The 22556-nt window shown below is 45.3% G+C and overlaps 2 protein-coding genes across 5 annotated transcripts in view; one reads left to right on the top strand and one right to left on the bottom strand.

Annotated features, from left to right (window-relative positions):
* Positions 1-16598, bottom strand: part of LOC137427672 (extracellular signal-regulated kinase 2) — a 57261-nt gene extending 40663 nt beyond the window's left edge. The window contains exon 1 of one of the 4 annotated variants that reach the window (XM_078777929.1): positions 16527-16598. The gene's annotated coding sequence lies outside the window, so the exon portion shown is untranslated. Of the gene's footprint in view, positions 1-16308 lie in introns of all 4 variants that reach the window. The other 3 variants (XM_068117308.2, XM_068117306.2, XM_068117307.2) reach the window with 3 other exon arrangements.
* Positions 1-22556, top strand: part of LOC144892253 (uncharacterized) — a 350787-nt gene that overhangs the window by 22564 nt on the left and 305667 nt on the right. The gene's annotated exons all lie outside the window — the stretch shown is intronic.

Genomic DNA, 22556 nt, shown 5'->3' with positions numbered 1-22556 from the left:
GGAGAACATGATATATTTTAACTTCCGGTACGTTTGCAGTCACTACGAAGGGATTCGTGTTATGATTAGATTTACTACAATATTAGCGTTACATTATCATTATTTCGAAAATGATATTAATATTTAAAAAACCGAAGAAAATTCCTTACTTCCTCGGTTATTAATATTAGTGCCGAACAACGCTCATCATAGATCATGAATCATACACCGCTTATCATTGATCATGAACCATACACCGCTCATCATTGATCATGAACCATACACCGCTCATCATTGATCATGAACCATACACCACTCATCATTGATCATGAACCATACACCGCTTATCATTGATCATGAACCATACACCACTTATCATTGATCATGAACCATACACCGCTTATCATTGATCATGAATCATACACCGCTCATCATTGATCATGAACCATACACCGCTCATCATTGATCATGAACCATACACCGCTCATCATTGATCATGAACCATACACCACTTATCATTGATCATGAACCATACACCACTTATCATTGATCATGAACCATACACCGCTCATCATTGATCATGAACCATACACCGCTTATCATTGATCATGAGCCATACCCCACTCATCATTGATCATGAGCCATACACCACTTATCAATGATCATGAACCATACACCACTTATCATTGATCATGAACCATACACCACTTATCATTGATCATGAACCATACACCACTCATCATTGATCATGAACCATACACCGCTCATCATTGATCATGAACCATACACCACTTATCATTGATCATGAACCATACACCGCTCATCATTGATCATGAACCATACACCGCTTATCATTGATCATGAACCATACACCACTTATCATTGATCATAAACCATACACCGCTTATCATTGATCATGAATCATACACCGCTCATCATTGATCATGAACCATACACCGCTCATCATTGATCATGAACCATACACCGCTTATCATTGATCATGAGCCATACCCCACTCATCATTGATCATGAGCCATACACCACTTATCAATGATCATGAACCATACACCACTTATCATTGATCATGAACCATACACCGCTCATCATAGATCATGAATCATACACCGCTTATCATTGATCATGAACCATACACCGCTCATCATTGATCATGAACCATACACCGCTCATCATTGATCATGAACCATACACCACTCATCATTGATCATGAACCATACACCGCTTATCATTGATCATGAACCATACACCACTTATCATTGATCATAAACCATACACCGCTTATCATTGATCATGAATCATACACCGCTCATCATTGATCATGAACTATACACCGCTCATCATTGATCATGAACCATACACCACTTATCATTGATCATGAACCATACACCACTTATCATTGATCATGAACCATACACCGCTCATCATTGATCATGAACCATACACCACTTATCATTGATCATGAACCATACACCTCTCATCATTGATCATGAGCCATACCCCACTCATCATTGATCATGAACCATACCCCACTCATCATTGATCATGAACCATACCCCACTCATCATTGATCATGAACCATACCCCACTCATCATTGATCATGAACCATACACCATGAACCATACACCGCTTATCTTTGATCATGAGCCATACACCACTCATCATTGATCATGAGCCATACACCGCTCATCATTGATCATGAGCCATACACCACTCATCATTGATCATGAGCCATACACCACTCATCATTGATCATGAACCATACACCGCTTATCATTGATCATGAGCCATACACCACTCATCATTGATCATGAACCATACACCGCTCATCATTGATCATGAACCATACACCACTCATCATTGATCATGAACCATACACCGCTCATCATTGATCATGAACCATACACCGCTTATCATTGATCATGAACCATACACCGCTCATCATTGATCATGAACCATACACCGCTCATCATTGATCATGAACCATACACCGCTCATCATTGATCATGAACCATACACCGCTTATCATTGATCATGAGCCATACCCCACTCATCATTGATCATGAACCATACACCACTTATCATTGATCATGAACCATACACCACTTATCATTGATCATGAACCATACACCACTTATCATTGATCATGAACCATACACCGCTCATCATTGATCATGAACCATACACCACTTATCATTGATCATGAACCATACACCGCTCATCATTGATCATGAACCATACACCACTTATCATTGATCATGAACCATACACCACTCATCATTGATCATGAACCATACACCGCTCATCATTGATCATGAGCCATACCCCACTCATCATTGATCATGAACCATACCCCACTCATCATTGATCATGAACCATACCCCACTCATCATTGATCATGAACCATACACCACTTATCATTGATCATGAGCCATACACCACTTATCATTGATCATGAACCATACACCACTTATCATTGATCATGAACCATACACCGCTTATCATTGATCATGAACCATACACCGCTCATCATTGATCATGAACCATACCCCACTCATCATTGATCATGAACCATACACCACTTATCATTGATCATGAACCATACACCACTTATCATTGATCATGAACCATACACCGCTCATCATTGATCATGAACCATACACCGCTCATCATTGATCATGAACCATACACCGCTCATCATTGATCATGAACCATACACCACTTATCATTGATCATGAGCCATACACCGCTCATCATTGATCATGAGCCATACACCGCTCATCATTGATCATGAACCATACACCGCTCATCATTGATCATGAACCATACACCACTTATCATTGATCATGAGCCATACACCACTCATCATTGATCATGAGCCATACACCACTCATCATTGATCATGAACCATACACCACTTATCATTGATCATGAGCCATACACCACTCATCATTGATCATGAACCATACACCGCTCATCATTGATCATGAACCATACACCACTTATCATTGATCATGAACCATACACCACTTATCATTGATCATGAACCATACACCACTTATCATTGATCATGAACCATACACCACTTATCATTGATCATGAACCATACACCGCTTATCATTGATCATGAGCCATACACCACTCATCAGTGATCATGAGCCATACACCGCTTATCATTGATCATGAACCATACACCGCTTATCATTGATCATGAGCCATACACCACTCATCATTGATCATGAGCCATACACCGCTTATCATTGATCATGAGCCATACACCACTCATCATTGATCATGAACCATACACCACTTATCATTGATCATGAACCATACACCACTAATCATTGATCATGAACCATACTCCGCTTATCATTGATTATGAGCCATACACCACTCATCATTGATCATGAACCATACTTTAGGAGTTGCCGAAGTCGAGAAGAAGAGGCCATTTCGTTGGGTACAAAGCTTGTTTATTGTTCAGAAATCTCCAGCAACTGCTCGCGAACGGAAGTCGTAACGGCTTATATAAAACCAAAAACCCTCTTCGGAGGGCGTGGCTCCAACATCCGCGCGTGCGTCACGACCACACAACCAAAAGCCCGTGCGCGTGAATTAGACCAAACATATGGTATTGGTAACCGTCACATGCGGATAAGTTAACCGCGACATGTGAATAAGGTAACCGCTACATGCGCCCCCCCCTCCCCCGCCCCCAGAAGGCACGCCACGGGCGTGTACGTAGTTCGCAGGCGCACTCGGCATTGCCGAGAAGGCTCAAGCAGGGCCCTGCCCCGGTACGCGCGAACAAACGCAGCCGTGGGGTTGAGCCGACCGAGGGGCTGGTCAAGTCCTCAGGGGAGGCTGCCGAGGTTCCTCGCGGGCCTCCCGAGGTTGCAGTTCGCGGGTGCAGTGCCGAGAAGGCTCGAGCGGTGCACGCGAAAAGCGGTTGAGCCAACCGAGGGGCTGGTCAAGGCCTCGGGGGAGGCTGCCGAGGTTCCTCGGGGGCCTCCCGAGGATGTAGCGTAGGAGTCGTAGTTGCGCGAGTGGCGAGCAGCGGTAGCAGTTGTAGTTGCAGCAGTAGGAGTTGCAGGAGTGGCGAGCAGCAGTGCGCGCGAAGGTAACGAGGCTCCAGCGCGCGCGAAGGTAACGAGGCTCCAGCGTGCGCGAAGGTAACGAGGCTCCAGCGCACGCGAAGGTAACGAGGCTCCAGCGCGCACGAAGGTAACGAGGCTCCAGAGTGCGCGAAGGTAACGAGGCTCCAGCGCGCTCGAAGGTAACGAGGCTCCAGCGCACGCGAAGGTAACGAGGCTCCAGCACGCGCAAAGGTAACGAGGCTCCAGAGCGCGCGAAGGTAACGAGGCTCCAGTGCGTGGCCTGTGTGCGCGAAGGTTACGAGCAGCAGTACTCGGCGTGTGTGCGTGGAGGTTACGAGCAGCAGTGCGCGCGAAGGCGACGAAGTAGCCGTGCCGCCAACGCCTCGTAACGGCGTTCCTTCGGAGGGTCCCGGAGCAGGCTCGCCCCTCTAGTCGTAGAGGAGGAACCGAGCGTGGTGCGCGAACCACATGGCCGCTCGTCGTTGCTAAAACTCCGGCAGTTCGAGTTTAGGTCTTGTGGAAGAAATTGCGGTCGCAATACTGCCGTGTTCATTTGCAGCCCCCGAAGACGTTCGGGGGCGACCGAGGTCACCAGTTTAGGAGTTGCCGAAGTCGAGAAGAAGAGGCCATTTCGTTGGGTACAAAGCTTGTTTATTGTACAGAAATCTCCAGCAACTGCTCGCGAACGGAAGTCGTAACGGCTTATATAAAACCAAAAACCCTCTTCGGAGGGCGTGGCTCCAACAGCCGCACGTGCGTCACGACCACACAACCAAAAGCCCGTGCGCGTGAATTAGACCAAACATATGGTATTGGTAACCGTCACATGCGGATAAGTTAACCGCGACATGTGAATAAGGTAACCGCTACAATACACCACTTATCATTGATTATGAACCATACACCGCTCATCATTGATCATGAACCATACACCGCTTATCATTGATCATGAACCATACACCACTTATCATTGATTATGAACCATACACCACTTATCATTGATCATGAACCATACACCGCTTATCATTGATCATGAGCCATACACCGCTCATCATTCTTTTTTTTTCTTCTTTTTTTTTGTATACTGAATTGAGGCTCGTGAAAGAGCTAACATTTATTTCACAAACAAATCAACCAGACAAACAAAATATACAAAAAGAGGGAGCGGAAGACAAGATGGGGAGAGCAGGGGAAGCACACAACCACAACATTTGAGAGCAGGGAGAAGTGTGGGAGGGAGAGGGCTTGGGGGCAGGAGGAGTGGGAAGGGGGGTGGGAGAAGTATAAAACACAAGGGGACCGAAATTAGCGGGGGTAGAAAAGATCAAGGTTTTGGATGGGGGAGGATAAGAGATGGTGGTGAACAGCTGTTTTAAAGACCTGGAGGGTGGAGTGGGATTGAAGAGAGTGAGGGAGTTTGTTCCAGAGGCGGGAGAAAAGAGGAATGAAGGAGTGAAGGTGAGCAGAAAGTCTTGATTTTGGCAGTTTAACCATAAGAGGGTTGCAGGCAGATCTTGTGCGACCTGTAGGAATATTTGGGGGACAGAGCCCAGAGAGGGCTGGGGGGGGCAAGGCCAGAGAGGAGTCGGTAGAAGACGGAAAGACCACCAACCTGCCTGCGGTGAGTGAGTGAAAGGCCCTTGGAGTTAGCTTCATCGCGGGAGATTCCAATGATTCTGAACGCTTTGGTTTCAACAGCGTGAAGACGGGCTAGGTGTGAGGCAGGAGCACCAGACCAGAGGGGAGAGCAGTATTCCATAGAGCTGCGGATGAAAGCCTTGTATGTGGTGAGGAGCTCAGGTGTGCCAAGGAAGGACTTCGCACGACGGAGGATGCCCAGTCGGCGACTGGCTTTGGAGGCCAGATTTGAAATGTGGTTTTCCCAGGAAAGATCATGGCAAATAGTGAGACCCAAAAGCTTGAGCGACAGAACTTCTTGGAGAGGATTTTTCAGAAAGTGGATGGGAGGGTTTTCCAGTCGGTCTTTTCGGAGAGACATCGTAAGAGTGTGAGATTTATCAGGTTTGAAAGACATGTTCCATTTGTTTGCCCAGTCTGTGATTTTGTCCAGGTCTGCAGAGAGTGAGGAGGCTGCAGACTGCCGATCTGAGGGATGAGGAATGGAGCGGCAGAGAGTAGAGTCGTCAGCAAAGAGATAGAGAGGATTTTCAAGAGAGTCAGAGAGATCATTGATGAAGACCAGAAAAAGCACAGGGCCCAGAACACTACCTTGGGGAACTCCAGCCTGAACAGGAAGAGGAGATGAGAGAAACCCATTCAGGGCCACATGTTGACTACGACCAGAGAGGAAGTCCGCCAGCCATGCGTGGAGATTTCCATGGATGCCAAAGGAGGAGAGTTTGGTGAGCAGAGCGGGGTGCCAGACCGTATCGAAGGCACGTGAAATGTCAAGGGAGACGGCTCTAATTTCCTGTTTGGCATTGAGGACCTCCATCCATTGTTGAGAAAGCAGAAGCAGCATGTCCAGAGTAGAGTGACCAGGTCTGAAACCAAATTGATGATCAGAGATCAAGCCATTTGAGAAGAGGAAAGATTTCATATCTGAAGCAATGATGGATTCCATGACTTTGCTGATAATTGGGAGAAGGCTGATTGGTCTGTAGTTGCTGGGATCTGTTTTTGCACCTTTTTTGTGCAAAGCTGTGATGTTCAATGATCATGAACCATACACCACTTATCATTGAATATGAACCATACACCACTTATCATTGATCATGAACCATACACCGCTCATCATTGATCATGAGCCATACACTGCTCATCATTGATCATGAACCATACAACGCTCATCATTGATCATGAACCATACACCACTTATCATTGATCATGAACCATACACCGCTTATCATTGATCATGAACCATACACCACTTATCATTGATTATGAACCATACACCACTTATCATTGATTATGAACCATACACCGCTCATCATTGATCATGAACCATACACCACTTATCATTGATCATGAACCATACACCACTTATCATTGATCATGAACCATACACCACTTATCATTGATCATGAACCATACAACGCTCATCATTGATCATGAACCATACACCACTTATCATTGATCATGAACCATGCACCGCTTATCATTGATCATGAACCATACACCGCTTATCATTGATCATGAATCATACACCACTCATCATTGATTATGAACCATACACCACTTATCATTGATCATGAACCATACACCACTCATCATTGATTATGAACCATACACCACTCATCATTGATTATGAACCATACACCACTTATCATTGATCATGAACCATGCACCGCTTATCATTGATCATGAACCATACACCGCTTATCATTGATCTTGAACCATACACCGCTTATCATTGATCATGAACCATGCACCGCTTATCATTGATTCGTGAACCATACACCACTCATCATTGATCATGAACCATGCACCGCTTATCATTGATTCGTGAACCATACACCACTCATCATTGATCATGAACCATACACCACTCATCATTGATTATGAACCATACACCACTCATCATTGATTATGAACCATACACCACTTATCATTGATCATGAACCATGCACCGCTTATCATTGATCATGAACCATACACCGCTTATCATTGATCATGAACCATACACCGCTTATCATTGATCATGAATCATACACCACTCATCATTGATCATGAACCATACACCGCTTATCATTGATCATGAATCATACACCACTCATCATTGATCATGAACCATACACCGCTTATCATTGATTATGAACCATACACCACTTATCATTGATCATGAACCATACACCACTTATCATTGATTATGAACCATACACCACTCATCATTGATCATGAACCATACACCACTTATCATTGATCATGAACCATGCACCGCTTATCATTGATCATGAACCATACACCGCTTATCATTGATCATGAACCATGCACCGCTTATCATTGATCATGAACCATACACCGCTTATCATTGATCATGAACCATACACCGCTTATCATTGATCATGAACCATACACCGCTTATCATTGATCATGAACCATACACCGCTTATCATTCATCATGAACCATACACCGCTTATCATTGATCATGAACCATACACCATTCATCATTGATCATGAACCATACACCGCTCATCATTGATCATGAGCCATACACCACTCATCATTGATCATGAGCCATACACCGCTTATCATTGATCATGAACCATACAACGCTCATCATTGATCATGAACCATACACCGCTCATCATTGATCATGAACCATACACCGCTCATCATTGATCATGAACCATACACCGCTCATCATTGATCATGAACCATACACCGCTCATCATTGATCATGAACCATACACCGCTCATCATTGATCATGAGCCATACACCGCTTCAATCCATAATAGGCTATCAGCTAGGGGGGTCAACCGGTACCAAATTGAGGGAGTAAGGCTAATAATGATTTTTGACAAGGTTTTTACCTCTAGAATAAGAAAATATGTGATAGCAAATTCAACGATGTAGCTAAATGTGTGTTATCACCCATTTTCAAAATGGCCGCCACTTTACATACAAAATTTAACGTTGTTGTTGTTTTGTTTGCTTTTTTTTCTGTAGGAACGGTGGTCGGAGCAACGAGCAACGGAGTAGATAGAAAGTAGATACTATACGATTAGAATAGAAATAATAGTACACACCAAGTGATGAGGTCTACTAATTTTCCAAAATGAACAGCGCCACAGAAAGCAAAGAATGCGTTATACACATGACAAGATCGGATGACGATGATCATCTGGTGAGCCCACAAAACTACACATCTTGGTTGACATTACTGGAAGCGGCTAAGGTTAGGAACCATGAACATATCATCAATATTGCCGAGGGGCTTGAGGGCAATGAAGTGCCAGAAATATTCTACCACCGAAAATGTAGGAGCCTGTTCACCATGAAACGAGATTTAAACATGCTAAAGAGGAAAGCCAATGAAGACACTGAATCTGAAGCAGGAGGTAGCAGCGCTCCCAAAAGGCCATGTAGGAGGTCATCAGTAGAGAAAAGAGTGTATGATACGGAGTGCATCTTCTGTCGCAGAGACAAGTATGTGAAGGGGTCTCATACACGTGAAAAACTTTCACAAGTTGTTCAACTCAGAGCAGATGAAAGATTGAGAGAATGTGCAATAAAGAAAAATGACAAGGATATGATAGCGCTTACCAGTAGAGATATTGTGGCAGCAGAAGCGTGTTACCATTTCTCATGCTACAGGAATTACAACAGAGAATGTATGCAGCCTGAGGTTGAAGGTGCAGATGGACCCGATGACACAGATGATTTTGCACAGTATCAGAGGATCGAGAAAGAAGCATATGCAAAACTTCTCACCTATATCAGAACAGACGTAATCCCAAACAAGACCATCATACCAGTCATGTCACTCACTGCTAAATTAGAAGAATACATGCATTTTGGTGGCCATTTTGAAAATGAGGTGATAACACCCATTTAGCTACATGGTTGAATTTGCTATCACATATTTTCATATTCTAGGGGTAAAGACCTATCCAAAAATCAATATTAGGCTTACTCCCTCATTTTGGTACCAATGGACCCTATTTTGGGGGTCTGGCTGATGGCCTATAAACCTTCAATTCACGACATTGGGATTAAAGTATTATGGTTATATTTATTATATTATTATTATTATTATTATTATTATTACGAAAATGATACGACTGAAACGATATACTACTGTATTAAGAAACCTGGGCTTAATTTGTCCGAAGGGGTCTGAAGGTGAGGCATGAAGCCTAAGGCCTATACGTACCGTTTTGTTGTAAGAGACGTAACGTCTATGTTTTCGATATTTCATGGTCATTTTAACAATTGGTTTGTGTTGTGTCTCACACTGAATGAAAAACGTAAAGGTAGAGCATGGCGATTGTGATATATGACAGGTTCGACGATATGTTCGGCCTGAACGGCATAGAAATCAAAATGGTGATGTGCAGTCAGCCACCGTACCTCCGTAATGACGTCACACGTAATAACATCACCCTGTCATGTGACGAGGTCCTCAGCTCTCATTGGTATACGTTTGAGGGGACATACATACTGTACATACATACATACATGCATACTGTACATACATACATACATAGATACATACATACATACATACATACATAGATACATACATACGGACGGACAAACTGTTCTGGACTGCTTAGCCGGATGGTCTCAACCGTAAAAAACGATATATAGCACGATATCTCAAAAAGTTATGGACGGAGTCAGACAAAACTCGGTGGACAGGTTGGGTGTGTGACAAGGACGAATTGATTCGATATTGATGAAGATCTGGATCGGGATCCGGATACGAGAGTTAAAAAAAAAAATTCAAAGTGAATCTTCACCATTGAGTGATAGGTCCAGAAACTATATGTCGCACGATATCTGAAAAAGTTATGGACGATTTATGACAAAGCTGAGTAGACGAGTTGGTTCAGTAACAAGAACAAGACGATTAGATTTTGGTTCAGGTCCGAATCCAGATCTGGCCTATCAGTGGGATACAAAACATAAACTGTTCAACCTGGCAGAGGGATGCTCTCTACCTAGTGCCCTGCTAGTGTTGGACTGGACCTGGGATGACCTGAGATAGTGATGAACATCTGTCTTGAAGACCTGGAGGGAGGAGTAAGATTGAAGAGGATGTGGAAGTTAATTCCACATGTAGGGAAAAAGAGGAACAGATAATTGGAGGTGAGCAGAAATCCTGAATTTAGATCGTTTTAGCAGAAGAGGGTACTGAGTGCCGTTCTAGTTATCTATTTGCTGATGACTCCACTGACTACCGTGACATCCCGTATCCTTCAGACAGATAGGCTACAGCCTCTTCCCTCTATTCAGACCTTGGGAAAATCTGGTCAAACACTTGGAATATCTCTTTCAATCCTGACAAATCTCACATTCTGACTCTCTCTCGAAAGGACCGTCTGGGAAACCCTCCTGTCTACTTTCTCAACAATCCTCTTGAGGAGGTTCAGTCATTCAAACTCGTGGGTCTAACTCGCCATGATTTTGCTTGGGCAAACTACATTTTAAAATTGGCCTCCAAGGCCAGCCGCCGACTGGGCATCCTCTGTCGTACAAACTCCTTCCTTGGCACACCTGAATTACAATCCACCTGCAAGGCTTTCATCCGCAACTTGAAGTACTGCTCTCTCCTCTGGGCTGGTGCTCCTGCCTGTCATCTTGCTCAGTTTGACGTCTTGGAAACCGAGGCCTTCAGGATCAGTGGAATCTCCTGCGCTGAAGCTGAGTCTATGGGTCTTTTACTTTATCATCACAGACAGGTCGGTGGTCTCTCTGTCTTCTACCACCTCCTTTCTGGTCTTGCACCCTCTGCTCTTTCCGTGCTTTGTCTTACGTTTCGTATCCCAGAGTAGACCAAAAAATCACAATACAGAATCACATTTAATCAACATCATCCGTCCATGACTTTTTGAGATATCCTGCTATGTATCGCTTTTGGCCCTAATCTCCCAATGGTGAAGAATCACTTAAAAATTAAATAATTCTCATATCCGAATCCATATTCAGATCTTCACCAAAATCAAATCGAATCGTCCTTGTCAGACACCCAACATGTCCACCAAGTTTCGTCTGAATCAGTCTATAACTTTTTGAGATATCCTGCTATGTATAATTTTTGGCCCTAATCTACCAATGGTGAAGAATCAGTTAATAATTAAATAATTCTCATATCCGAATCCATATTCAGATCTTCACCAAAATCAAATCGAATCGTCCTTGTCAGACACCCAACATGTCCACCAAGTTTCGTCTGAATCAGTCTATAACTTTTTGAGATATCCTGCTATGTATAATGTTTGGCCCTAATCTACCAATGGTGAAGAATCAGTTAATAATTAAATAATTCTCATATCCGAATCCATATTCAGATCTTCACCAAAATCAAATCGAATCGTCCTTGTCAGACACCCAACATGTCCACCAAGTTTCGTCTGAATCAGTCTATAACTTTTTGAGATATCCTGCTATGTATAATTTTTGGCCCTAATCTCCCAATGTTGAAGAATCAGTTAATAATTAAATAATTCTCATATCCGAATCCATAATTCAGATCTTCACCAGAATCGAATCGAGGTGTCCTTGTCAGACACCCAACATGTCCACCAAGTTTCGTCTGAATCAGTCTACAACTTTTTGAGATATCCTGCTATGTATCGTTTTTGGCCGTATCTCCCAATGGTGACGAATCACTTAAAAATTAAATAATTCTCATATCCGAATCCATATTCAGATCTTCACCAAAATCGAATCGAGGTGTCCTTGTCAGACACCCAAAATGTCCACCAAGTTTCGTCTGAATCCATCGACAACGTTTTGAGATATCTTGTTCACAGACAAGCAAACAAACAGACAGACGGACAGACAGACAGGGGTGAAAACATAACCTCCATCCACCTTTGGTGGTGGAGATAAAGAGTATTTTCAAGAGAATCAGAGAGATCATTGATGAAAATCAGAAATAGGACGAGGCCTAGAACACTGCCTTGGGGCACTCCAGCATTGACAGGAAGAGGAGATGAAAGGATTCTGTTGAGAGCCACAGGTTGTCCACGAGAGTCGAGCAAGTCAGTAATAATAAGCTATTTGTGGAGTTGGCCTTCGATGCCATAGGCAAAGGGTTTGGAGAGCAAGGCAGGATGTCCGACTCTATCAAAAGCACGAGATAGAGAGACGGCCCTGATCTCCAGAGAGACGGCCCTGATCTCATGTCTGACATTGAGGCCTCCATCCATTGTTGAGTGAGTAGAAGCAGCATGTCCAAGGTGGAGCCACCTGGTCTGAAACCAGATTTGTGATCCGAGATGAGGTTGTTGGAGAAAAGGAAGGATTTTACATCAACTGCGATGATGGATTCCATGACCTTGCTGATGATTGAAAGCAAGCCGACAGGTTTGTAGTTAAGGTCATCAGTTATTGCACCTTTCTAATGTAATGCTGTGATGTTGGTGGATTTCCAAGCAGATGGCCGATGACCGAGGGACAATGACAGGGTGGCAAGGGCAGAGAGAGGATGTGAAAGAGCAGCGGAGCAGGATTTTAGGACACGTGAGGTGATGCCGTCCGGTCCAGTGGCAGAGTTGGAGTCGAGGGTTGAAAGAACCTTCACCACCTTCTCAGGTGAAAAAGACACCAAAAAAAAAGACCCTTCAATTTCAAAAGAGTCCAGGAGCAGTTGGGTACGACAGGGAAGGATGGGCACCGAGAGTGAGGGGTTGGGGAAGCAAGAAGTGGAAGCAAACACAGAATTGAGGCTTTCGGCCTTCTCCCTCTGCACGGAATATGAGAAGCCTTGACAATAAATGGAGGTTATTGATCCAATTATTGATATCCCATATCGAATGCATTGATTGCAAGCTCAGGAGCTCCAATTCTGCCAACTGGACCGTTAACGGGTTAAAAGCGCACAGATGGAAACTTTTGATGCAATACAAGTCTTGCACAACATTTGTTTGTTTACTCGAGGCCCTCATCCACTAAATAGCCTGAACGTCCTGTTTTGTGGTTCTGAAAATCCCCACAACAGTGAAGAAGTCACCACTGCAGGGTGAATACAAGTTACAGTGAAGTTGGTGTTCTCCATAAGGTTCTGTGGGTCTCATCGGTCTCGTATTCATTTCAATGGATGAGCGCATTGTCAATATGGTGCTAACATGTATGTTGCATGTGTTTGTATGTATGGGTGTATGTTTATGTGCAGGTCCAGTTGACGAGTCATGACAAAATTAATTTGGAAGTCACTGTTTGGACATCTTCCGCAAGTTTCGGCTGTGAATCCCCTCCGGACCTCCATCCTCCTCCTCGGTTTACCTATCCAGCCAATTCCTAGAAGATTTACAGTTCCTGGATCCCCGAGGCCTCAAGACCTGTCGCAACCTATCTTGGGCGAACCGCATCGTTAAGCTGGATTACAAGGTCTCCTTGCTTTTCTCTGAAGAGTTAAACCCATTCTGAGCCACACATTGTGTCATATGGAGGACAAGTCACCACTCAGGGCTGATGCAGCTGCTTCCTATCTTGCTCCCCTGGAGGTGATCAAGTCCAAGGCATCTCCCGGTAGGTAGCCAAGTCCCAAGGAATGCTTCTCGCCCACCGCAGGCAGTCTGGTGGACTATCGCTTTTCTATTGCCTCACTTGATGATCTCGTCCCTCTGTCCCTACCCTATCTCACCCAGGTCTCACGCACTCTTCCAGAATCCCACACCTAGTTACCTTCCCCAATTATAAGTGAGACTCTCACCTGTGCAAGAGACTCCTTGCAGTGTCTGTTGTCTTGTGCAGCTCCCTCCAGGTCTTCAAGCGTGCTGCCCATATATACCTCCTGCTCTCTCCAATACCTACACCTGCTCTTTTTTTCTTTTTTTTCTCTCCAATACCCACACCTGCTCTCTCCAATACACCTGCTCTTTTTTCTTTTTTTTTCTCTCCAATACCCACACCTGCTCTCTCCAATACCCGCACCTGCTCTCTCCAATACCCGCACCTGCTCTCTTCCATCCTCGCTCATCACCTATGCTTTCCCTTCTGTCCCCCACAATCACTCTCGTCTGTGATATGTCTCTGTCTCCCCGTTCCTTTCTGATGTACTCTCAGTGTGTGAACATGCTGCTTTGTTGTTGCGCTCCTCCATGTGTATATACGTATATATATTCATAAACATGAGGAACACTTCGATAGTTTGTTTAATCAAGAACACTGAACACCTCTTATAATAAATTACATAACACAATGATGCAATACAACGGAAAACAAAATTGATTCTTTTAAAGCAGTTTATTCCCCCGCCCCCCTCCCGTTTTCTTTTGTTCTTCACTTCACCCTCCTCCCATTTCCCTTTGTTCTTGACTCCACCCTTCCCTATCCCATTTCCCTTTGTTCTTGACTCCACCCTCCCCTATCCCATTTCCCTTTGTTCTTGACACTCCTCCTCCAGTTTTCCTTTGTTCTTGATCCTCCTCCCCCTCCAATTTTCCTTTGTTATTGACTCCCCCTCCCCTTTCCTTTGTTCTTGACACCCCTCCCTCCTCCAGTTTTCCTTTGTTCTTGACTCCCCCCCCTCCAGTTTTCTTTTGTTCTTGACTCCACCCTTCCCCTCACGTTTTCCTTTGTTCATGACTCCCCCTACCCCTTTATTTGTTCTTAACTCCACCCTCCCGTTTTCCTTTGTTCTTGACTCACCCTCACCCTTCCTTTGTTCTTGACACCCCCCCTCCAGTTTTCCTTTGTTCTTGACTCCCCCTCCCCCCTCCAGTTTTCTTTTGTTCTTGACTCCACCCTCCCCACTCCTGTTTTCCTTTGTTCTTGACTCCACCCTCCCCCTTCCCGTTTTTCTTTTGTTTTTGACTCCCCTTCCCCCTTCCTTTGTTCTTGACTTCACCCTCCCCCCTCCAGTTTTCCTTTGTTCTTGACTCCACCCTCCCCCCTCCCCCCTCCCGTTTTTCTTTTGTTTTTGACTCCAACCTCCCCCTCACGTTTTCCTTTGTTCATGACTCCCCCTACTCCTTTCTTTGTTCTTGACTCCACCCTCCCGTTTTCCTTTGTTCTTGACTCCCCTCCCCCCTTTCTTTGTTCTTCACTCCACCCCCCCCCCTTCCCGTTTTTCTTTTGTTCTTGACTCCACCCTCCCCCTCCAGTTTTCTTTTATTCTTGAATCCACCCTCCCCCTCACGTTTTCCTTTGTTCTTGACTCCCCTCCCCCTTTCTTTGTTCTTCACTCCACCCTCCCCCTTCCAGTTTTTCTTTTGTTTTTGACTCCCCTTCCCCCTTCCTTTGTTCTTGACTCCACCCTCCCCCCTCCAGTTTTCCTTTGTTGTTGACTCCACCCTCCCCCTCCAGTTTTCTTTTATTCTTGAATCCACCCTCCCCCTCACGTTTTCCTTTGTTCTTGACTCCCCTCCCCCTTTCTTTGTTCTTCACTCCACCCTCCCCCCTCCCGTTTTTCTTTTGTTTTTGACTCCCCTCACCCACTCCACTCTCTCTCTCCAACAACATCCTTGTACGTACATTCAATGTTTTCACAAACTATTGAAATTGAACATTACAGACACAAACGACCAAGAGCAGTATATTGATCATTTTCGGTAAGGCCGACATCACAGGATAAGCGTACCTGGCACGGGTGACGTCGCTATACCGGTTGGTGGCGGGTTGCCAGCCAGCACCTCGACCACCACTTAACTCCAACAACCCCCAAGCTCAAGGTTACCCTTCACTCCCACCCGAGTCATCTTCACCTCCTATCTCGACAGCATCCTCCCCTCCCCGACCTTGATACATATATATATTTTATGATTCCTCTCTTTGCTTTATCTCCCTCCGAAGTATTACCCTCTCGCGTCCTTTCTCTTCTGTCTTTCTCTCTCTCTCCTCCCATCATCCATCAACTGCTTCCCCCTCCCTGTTCTCGCATACGTCGCGCTCCTGTTGGGTCGGTTGCCATGGCGACGCGTGTAAATATTAGCGCCGACCGTCACGTGTCATTGGACCTCGCCCGGAGGATTTCATTTTTGTTGTTGTTTTGTTTTGCCGTTTGTCGCATTTTCCAGCTTATCCTGGTCAGTTGGAACGTTTCACAGCGTAAAAACGACCCCACGACCGCAACCACAACACGTATGTACGTACTCGGTCGCGTGTCTATCGATGTACGACTCTCGCACGACCAATAATCACCTGACACCGTATACCACGAGTCGTTGCCGATGGTCTTCGTCGACCACTCGAAACCCCCTGCCCTGTAGACCCCCTTAGCTATATATAGAGAGGTCGTTTGGGTTCTGAGTTTGTCAGACCCTCACGGCTGTTGTTACGTTTCCATGGCGACGTCTGTTGCCCTGACGCCGGAACAAGCACGATGTAAACAGCTGGCGCCGAGGGCGGGGCGGCCATGTCGAGGAAAGGTTCCTGGCATTTCCCCTTGTAACCCTCACCTGACCTGTGTTAGCGCACAGTCGGGACAAACAATTATGGCCGATACACACCATATCATGCGTTCCGTCGGTTAAACTTTCCGGGAGAGGGAAGGCAGATCCATACTCTCAAACACCCAGCTTGCCCCCCCTGCCCCCCCAAACAAACCTCTGTTATTCCACCAACGACATTTCAAGTGTCAAGTGAGAATGGATGAGTCGATGCTCAAGGAAATGGAAGTTCAAGTGCCCGAGGACATTATTAGGAGACGTACCATAAATGTCAGTTTACTTGAATTAAGTAATGGTATTAATTATAGACAAGAGGGAGGATGGCCTGGAGGTACACACACACTCGGGTTTGAATCCCGACACACCTATAAACTGGACTTCCCATCTTACCTGCATTCGTTGATGGACGTTAAAGATCCCTCAGCGGGCTTCGTGAAGAGTCGGCGAGTTATCACCGGCATCCTGAACTAATTACAAATTCCCGCCCTAACTACTGCTGGGAAAAGAATGGACAAACCAGTGGAGGGTGTGGGATTTTGGAACACTAACCTGGAAGTAAGAGGGCTGGGTACGAGTAGGGTTAATGAGGGTGGAAAGGATTGCTCCACCATAAGGAGGAATAGGGGATGACTTGAGACGGCTGGTGCACCGTTTACCTGAAGTCCTCGAGGAAGGAAGTTCAGAAAATGGAAAAAAGAGGAACAAATTGGAATGAATGTGGGCATGGGCCCTTGCTTTTGGCAGTTTTAAACAGCATTGGATTATAATTGGAAGAACGCATGCATCCTGGGGAAGCTGGGATGCCTGTGGCCAGAGAAGAAGAAGAAGAGGCTTTCGAGTCCACAGAATCCTGGACGGAGATGTGATGCTGGAGCCCCAGCCCATAGGTGAAGCACTACTCCAATGAGCTATGGACGAAGGCCTAGTAGGCCGAGTGCGGTAGTTTCGACTTTTCCCAAGGAAAGACTTGGGATGAGAAAGTCCAATGACATGGGAAGGTTGGTGCCAATATTTACGTGCATCGGCATAGCAACCAAACCAACAGGAGTGCGGGCTAAGTGAGAAAGGGAAGGCGGAGCACTTGAAGCTGACTTTGCTTTGTAGTCAGCTGAGGCCTAGAAAAGTCGAGGCCGAGAAACCTCTTCCAATACCTGACCATGGATATATATATATATATATATATATATATATATATATATATATATATATATATAATTATATATATATATATATGTGGGTTCGTTTGACGATCCTGCCAGAGCTACATGGAGTGAGACAGTGGGATTTTTCCAAGATTTAAAGACGTCTAATCAATTCCAGATCAGCAAAGACTGATGCAGCTGCTGTCTGGCTGTGAGTGGGATGGCGGCACTTCCTGTACGGCACAATGTAGAGTCGTCTGCAAAAAGGAACGGGTTTTCAAGAGCATCGGAGACATTGTTTATATATACTACAGTATTAGGAACAAGTACGGCCCGGCCCCACAGTCTCCACTGGGAGAGGGAAAGTTGAGGTTTCCTTTGAAAGAATTCCACTGAGTGGATGAATGCAGCAAGTCAGAAATACAGGTACGAAGGCAGCTTTGGATGCCACACACAGAGAATCTTGACAAGCAGAGCAGGATACCTGGATTGAATAGCCGATGTATGTCCAGGTAGACTGTCATACCATCTTGTTTAAGATTTAGGACCACCAACCAACCAGAGGAGCAGCATGCCCAGAGTTGAGTGGCAAGGATGAAATCCAAACTGATGTCCGGAGATCTATCTATCCTCTTCGGGCCAAGTGGCCCATAAGGCTGCAGTGCGGGCCAAGTGGCCCATAAGGCTTCAGTGCGGGCCAAGTGGCCCATAAGGCTGCAGTGCGGGCCAAGTGTCCCATAAGGCTGCAGTGTGGGGCAAGTGTCCCATAAGGCTGCAGTGCGGGCCAAGTGTCCCATAAGGCTGCAGTGCGGGCCAAGTGTCCCATAAGGCTGCAGTGCGGGCCAAGTGGCCCATAAGGCTGCAGTGCGGGCCAAGTGGCCCATAAGGCTGCAGTGTGGGCCAAGTGTCCCATAAGGCTGCAGTGTGGGCCAAGTGTCCCATAAGGCTGCAGTGTGGGCCAAGTGTCCCATAAGGCTGCAGTGCGGGCCAAGTGTCCCATAAGGCTGCAGTGTGGGCCAAGTGTCCCATAAGGCTGCAGTACGGGCCAAGTGTCCCATAAGGCTGCAGTGCGGGCCAAGTGTCCCATAAGGCTGCAGTGCGGGCAAAGTGTCCCATAAGGCTGCAGTGCGGGCCAAGTGTCCCATGAGGCTGCAGTGCGGGCCAAGTGTCCCATGAGGCTGCATTGTGGGCCAAGTGTCCCATAAGGCTGCAGTGCGGGCCAAGTGTCCCATAAGGCTGCAGCGCGGGCCAAGTGTCCCATAAGGCTGCAGTGCGGGCCAAGTGTCCCATAAGGCTGCAGTGCGGGCCAAGTGGCCCATAAGGCTGCAGCGCGGGCCAAGTGGCCCATAAGGCTGCAGTGTGGGCCAAGTGTCCCATACGGCTGCAGTGCGGGCCAAGTGTCCCATAAGGCTGCAGTGCGGGCCAAGTGTCCCATAAGGCTGCAGTGCGGGCCAAGTGTCCCATGAGGCTGCATTGTGGGCCAAGTGTCCCATAAGGCTGCAGTGCGGGCCAAGTGTCCCATAAGGCTGCAGCGCGGGCCAAGTGTCCCATAAGGCTGCAGTGCAGGCCAAGTGGCCCATAAGACTCTCCAGTCTGTCCTGTTTCTGGCTATCGGCTTAGCTTCATTCCATGATCTCCATCCTATCTCTTTTCTTCCTTTTTCCACTGTTCTCCTCCAGGTTGTTCTGGGACATCCCATTTTCCTTCTTCCCTCAGCCTTCCATGACAATGCTGTCATGGAATTCATTTTCATCATTCATTCTTGGCACAGGTCCAATCCATTTCCATCTTCTGATCTTGGCTTCATCACTGATCTTCATCATTTTAGTTATTTTGAGTATTTCTGCACAGACATTTGGATATAAATGTGTCGAGTTTCCGATTGTCCCCTTTGTTCATCTTCCAAGCCTCACATCCATATAGCAGGACTGATTTGACAAGTGAGTCTTAATTTTGTTTTCAATGTATAAATGCTTGAGATCCATATTTGTTTGAGCTTCATGAAGGATACCATAGCTTTACAAATTCTGTTCCAAACATCTTCTTCCCCTCCTCCTTGCTTGTTGACGATGGCTCCTATGTCGGTGTACTTATCGACTTAATTTCGATGTTTGTCTCCAATTTGAATTCTGTTGTTGTTTTTATTATTGATCCTCAAAACCTCTGTTTTCTTCTTGTTTATTACATCTGCCACCAAAGGTAGATGGAGGTTATGTTTTCACCCCTGTCTGTCTGTTTGTCTGTGAACAAAATATCTCAAAAAGTTGTGGACGCATTCGGACGAAATTTGGCAGATATGTAGCGTAGGGGACAAGAACGAAATGATTAGATTTTGGTGAAGATCCGGATCCGGCTACTAGAATTTTAAAAGTGATTCTTCACCATTGGGACATAGGGCCAAATACGATACATAGCAGGATATCTCAAAAAGTTATGCACGGATTTGGACGAAACCTGGTGGACAGGTTGGGTGTGTGACAAGGAAGAATGGCTTCAATTTTGGTGAAGATCCGGATCCGGCTAGTATAAATTTTAAGTGATTCTTCACCATTGGGAGATATGGCCAAAAACGATACATAGCAGGATATCTCAAAACGTGGTGGACCGATTTGGACGAAACCTGGTGGACCAGTTGGGTGTCGGACAAGGACAATTCGATTTTGGTGAAGATCTGAATGTTCATTCGGATATGAGAATTTTTTTTTAAGTGATTCTTCACCATTGATGAGATCGGGCCAAAAACGATACATAGCAGGATATCTCAAAAAGTTGTGGACCGATTTGGACGAAACCTGGTGGACCAGTTGGGTGTCGGACAAGGACAATTAGATTTTGGTGAAGATCTGAATATTCATTCGGATAAAAGATTTTTTTTTTTTTAACTGATTCTTCACTATTGATGAGATCGGGCCAAAAACGAGACATAGCAGGATATCTCAAAAAGTTGTGGACGGATTTGGACGAAACTTGGTGGACAGTTATGTGTGTGACAAGGAAGAATCGATTCAATTTTGGTGAAATCCAGATCCAGATCCGCGCACTCTTCACACATAAACGTGCGACTGAGAAAGACGTGCAGCGGCCCCTTCCGTTTTGAGGATTTCAATCTTTTTTCAAAATGGGTGCCATGTACTGTTTAGATTTTGATGATTTGCGTGTGATATGATTCAACGGATGTTTATATGAATCGTTTAAAATAAAAAAGCCTTCAATTTTTGATATTTTGCCTATTCATTTGGGCTTCCCAATGAAAGCCCCACCCATAGGGCAGGTACCGTTGCTCGTTCACCAAATGTCTGTCCGTCTGTTCCCAGGTACCGCAAAAACAGCTGAACCGATCGCAACAAAATTTTGGGTGGGTAATCCTGGGACCCCCTGGAGTAAAATAGGCTCTATTGTTTTTCCAATTTTCCCAAACACGATGGAATAATATTTACCGATATAAACAGTGATGTGGCTTTTATTGAAATTCTACAAATACTGTTTAGATTTTGATGATTTGCGTGTGATACGATTTAACGGATGTTTATATAAATTGTTTAAAATAAAAAAAAGCCTTAACTTTCTGATATTTTGCCTTTTCATTTGAGCCTCCCAATTGAAGCCCCGCCCGTAGGGCGGGTACCGTTGCTAGTATAGTTAATATGATCTGATTTTGCACCTTATTGTGGACTGGAGTGACGTTATCTGACTTCCAGGGCAAGGGCCAACAAGCATGACGGACCAGCAAGATCAGATTGCATAGAAAATATGGCGGGTAGTCAAAAGTGGGTGTCATTGAAGGAGATCGAAGATGGCTGTGAGCTTACCACCTTGAAGGACAGGAGTGAGCATCAGAAATAGACAGGAGAAGGCGGTTTCAAAGATGGGAAGACTGGGGCGAAGGAGTCGAGGTGAGCTATCGGCTTGAACTTTGTTCGTAGGTTCACACAAAGGGTGTCGGTTGATGAAGCTGTTGGGCCGAAGAAGATTGCATGTGGATGCGGTCAGTTGGATCAAGACAAGCTGAGAAATGGTATATGAAAGGAAACCGTTTTTATCAGTCTCAATCCTCCAAGACCTGGTGGCAAATTCAAAATGATCTCTCAAGAGTTTCAACCCTTTGCGGCTTGTCTTACCGAATATAGATCTACAACAAAATAGATCTACAACAAACATCACTCACAACAAAACTTATTTCACAGCACTCGTCTCAAATCGATTTCCTCCAATATCTATCCTAGCTGCCAAGGCTGAAGCAGTATTGTACACCGCTCCTTTCCTATTCCATCTCCAGGCACTGCATGACGTCATCGCCG

The sequence above is a fragment of the Myxine glutinosa genome, chromosome 5 (genome assembly GCF_964187855.1).
Source record: "Myxine glutinosa chromosome 5, kmMyxGlut1.1, whole genome shotgun sequence".
Taxonomy (NCBI): Eukaryota; Metazoa; Chordata; class Myxini; order Myxiniformes; family Myxinidae; genus Myxine; species Myxine glutinosa.
This window is presented reverse-complemented; position numbering and strand designations above follow the sequence as displayed.